Source organism: Mus pahari, chromosome 10 (assembly GCF_900095145.1).
Source record: "Mus pahari chromosome 10, PAHARI_EIJ_v1.1, whole genome shotgun sequence".
Taxonomy (NCBI): Eukaryota; Metazoa; Chordata; class Mammalia; order Rodentia; family Muridae; genus Mus; species Mus pahari.
This window is the reverse complement of record NC_034599.1, coordinates 90,659,203-90,663,607: the sequence shown is the minus strand read 5'-3', so window position 1 is coordinate 90,663,607 and position 4,405 is coordinate 90,659,203.

Sequence of the window (4,405 nt, the reverse complement as noted above, 5' to 3'; positions counted from 1 at the left end):
TTTGGTCTTCTCATTGTGTCCTGGATTTCCTGGATGTTTTGAGTTAGGATCTTTTTGTATTTTGCATTTTCTTTAGTTGTTATGTTCGTGTTTTCTATAGAATCTTCTGCACCTGAGATTCTCTCTTCCATCTCTTGTATTCTGTTGGTGATGCTTGCATCTATGGCTCCTGATTTCTTTCCTAGGATCTCTATCTCCAGAGTTGTCTCCTTTTGTGATTTCTTTATTGTTTCTACTTCCATTTTTAGATCCTGGATGGTTTTGTTCAATTCCTTCACCTGTTTGGTTGTCTTTTCCTGTAATTCTTTAAGGAATTTTTGTGTTTCTTCTTTGAGGACTTCTAACTGTTTACCTGTGTTCTCCTGTGTTTCTTTAAGGGAGTTACTTATGTCCTTCTTAAAATCCTCTACCAGCATCATGAAATATGATTTTAAATCTGAATCTTGCTTTTCCTCTGTGTTGGGGTATCCAGGACTTGCTGTGGTGGGACTACTGGGTTCTGATGATGCCAAGTAGTCTTGGTTTCTGTTGGTAAGATTTTTGTGTTTTCCTTTCTCTATCTGGTAATCTCTGGTATTAGATGTTTTTCCTTCTCTGGCTGGAGCTTGTTCCTCCTGTGAGTCTGTAAGCCTGTGTCAGTACTCCTGAGAGACCAGGTTTCTTCTGGCAAGACCAGTGCAGAGGGCTGTGGAACAGCCCCACCTCCTGGCTGCAGATATAGTCCTGTAGGACCCTGTCCCCAATATCCTGCTGCTTCTGCAGCCTGTGCTCTCCTGAGTGGACCCACCTTAGAGAGACACCGGAGTGAAAAATCCATTTTGTTATTCTTAATTAATATAAAGGATAACACCAGCAAAAACTATGAAAGCAACATGTTTTATTTTATATTCCTAGATGCATCTAATATACATACATATATGTATATTAGAACCTATATATAATATTGTATATATATATCCAATACATATATATATATATATATATATATATATATATATATATATATATGAACAGAGAGTTCTCAATAGAGGACATAAACTGGATAAGAAATATTTCAAAAAGCATTCATCAGATTTAGCAATTAGGGAAATGCAAGTAAAAGCAACTGAAATCTCATCTCAATCAGTCAGGGGGGCAAAAACCAACCAACCAAGCAACTGATAACAAATACTGGCAAGGTTGTGGTAAAGACAGTCTCATTCACTGTGCAACTGCAAACTAGTGCAGCCACTCTGTGGGGTATGGAGAACTCAGTATGGAGAATACTCAAAAAGCTAAAAAGAACTAGCTCCTACAACCCATCTATACCACTCCATGGCATATGTCCACAGGACTCAAATGCCTACTCCACTATACCTGCTGCTCTATTCACAATCACCAGGAAGTGGAAACAACCATATAGTCCTTAAGCAGAAGAATGGGTAATGCAAATGTGATACATACTCTATGGAATACTAGTTAGATGTAAAAAAAAAATACAATCATGATATTTGCGGAGGGAAGTAGAAGGTGTTATACTGAGTGGGGTAACAGAAAATCAGAAGACAAGAGCTACATGGTTTCTCTTACCTGTGTAGCCTAGCTCCAAGTCTTTAGACGTGAGTATATAACCTGGAGTAACCTTAAAAAGCAGGAAAGTAATGGTGGGAATGGGAAAGAAATGGGGGCATAAGAAGAGGAGTCTAGAGAGCAGAAGGGATTGTATGAAGGGAAAAATGAAAAAATGGAGATGCGGACGTTAATTAGAGAGGGGAAGGGAGGTTAATAAATAAGAGGGAGGAAGAGGGAGATATAAGAGGCATCCCTTAGAGTTTGGGTCAGGGTAGTCCAAGAAATTCCTCCCAAAACAGTACATTCTGCTGCTTCTGCCCTTGGTCTCGGCGGCTGAAGGGAAGTCCTGTTGTTGAAGACACTACACACTTTGGACACAGGACTCAGAGGACTCAAGCTGGTTCTGTGAATATATGTGCAGTGTACACATGATGGACAAGTGTTCACTTCAGACAAGTAAAACATTACACATAAAAACAAGGGTTTTTTTAAGTCAGATCTTTAACACACACACACATATACACAAACACAAAAGGCTACAAATTAATAGAAACTAGAAGACAAATAGTAATGAAAAAGGCAGCAAATAGAGAAGATGAATAAATATAATAGAAATCACAACTACTTGAATGGGATGCCATTCTGAAAAAAGACAAATCACGGAGATAATAAAGTGATCTGTGGAAGTCAGGGGCAGGGAGATGAAAGGAAACTAGAGGAGCACTGAGGATGGGGAAGGCGCTGTGAAACTACTCTGCATGGTACTGTAATTAAGGTACATATCATAACACATTTGTCCAGACTCACAGAGCATAAAACACTAGGGAATTCTGATGTAAATGAGATATTAGTGATAAAACTTGAGATATCAATGTGGATTCATTAATTACAACAACCATCCCCTCTAGTGGAAGATGTTGGAAATGCGTGTGAGTAGGCAGGCTACATATGGAAACTCTTCAAGTTTGCAGTGAATTAGAAATACTCTTCAAGGGGGGTGTGCTAGGTTTAGAAAAATGTTTCAGGCAATAGGGAAGCTTATTGCATGATGATGGGGGCCAGAGTTTCGATCCCAGCACCCACATAACAAACACATCAGTCATCCCCTCAAATACCTGTAACCTGGGTTTCAAGAGAGCCAGAGACAGGACTGCTGAGGTTCATTGACTTCCATCATAACTCAGATTCGCCTTGCCTAAAAGAGAGGCAGAGGATGGCAGAAGAGGTTACTTGTCCTCTTCTGGCCTCTGCATGCATGCATAGGTATGCAAAACTTCACATAAATGCACATGCATGCACTCAACACTGACACAGATACAAGTATATACAAATAAATACAGCAAGCCTTTTAAAGTGGTCTAGTTTTTAAGGAGGTGGTAGGTACGAGGAAAATGGATCTGTCTAACATAGGACCATGGACAGCTTCCTTCTTTGAGGCTTACTCAATCATTGTCATTATCTTGGTTTTAATAATGTGTTTGCAAACACCGAAGTGGATGCTCATAGCCAGCTATTGGATGGAACACAGGGTCCCCAATGGAGGAGCTAGAGAAAGTACCCAAGGACCTGAAGGGGGCTGCAACCCTGTAGGTGCAAAAACAATATGAACTAACCAGTACCCCCTGAGCTTGTGTCTCTAGCTGCATATGTAACAGAAGATGGACTAATCGGCCATCACTGGGAAAAGAGGCCCCTTGGTCTTGCAAACTTTATATGACCCAGCACAAGGGAAGGCCTGGGCCAAGTAGTGGGAGTGGGTGGGCAGGGGAGCAGGGGCGGGGGGAGGGGTATAGGAAACTTTTGGGATAGCATTTGAAATGTAAATAAATAAAATAATAATAATAAAAAAAATTAAAAAAATAATATGTTTGTTTTGCAAAACGTTATATGCACGGTTTTGTCGTTGTATTATTTCTTACAGCTACACATGAATATATACACATATGTCAAATTTTAAATTAAAAAAGGAATGGACTGCTAACATATTTAGAATGTGAATGAATCTCAAAATTGCTATGCAGGGTGGAAACTAAACATTAAAAAATAATACTATATGGCTCTATATAAAATATAACCAATATGAAAGCTACAACTTTTAACTTGACTTTTACTGAAAAAAAAAGAACACATTTGAAAAAAAATAGATAAATGGCCCAGGGATAATAAAGGCTAAAATAAATCAAAAGGGTTATGAAACTTGGTTTTTGTCTTGACTGTGGCAATGGCTTTACAGATTTCAATAATTAAAAAAAAACTCATTGACTCATACTTCAAATATGTGATTAAATAAATAAATAACCTCTCAGTAGAGTTAATGAGGAAACAAAAAGAAGTGATTCACCCAGAAACCAAACAGTTAACGTGGAACCATTAACTGAAACCTACAGCCCTGACCATCCAAGACTCATGATTGATAGCCAGTGTTTCAAGGGAACTTTAAGTATCAGTCTATTAATTAATCAACAAACATTATTCAATTCCTTTTACACACTAAATCTGCACATGGAGTATTCCACAGACGACAACACAACTCAGTTTTTGAATATAACTCAAGGACAGAGATACAGAAACAAAATGGCAGGTACGAGCCTGGAAGGATGCACTGATGAGAGGTGACTGTCCCCAAGAGACAGACAAGGCTTCGGTTCCCCCTGATCCAGTATCCTCCCCTACTCTGCAGGAGAAAACCTGTGGCAGCCTTCACTACCAACACACACACACACACACACACACACACACACACACACACACACACACACTGTATTAGAAAACCAGAGCTCCAAGCCCACATTCTGTTGCATCTTACTACCATGTCCACTCTCCACACACACACACACACACACACACACACACA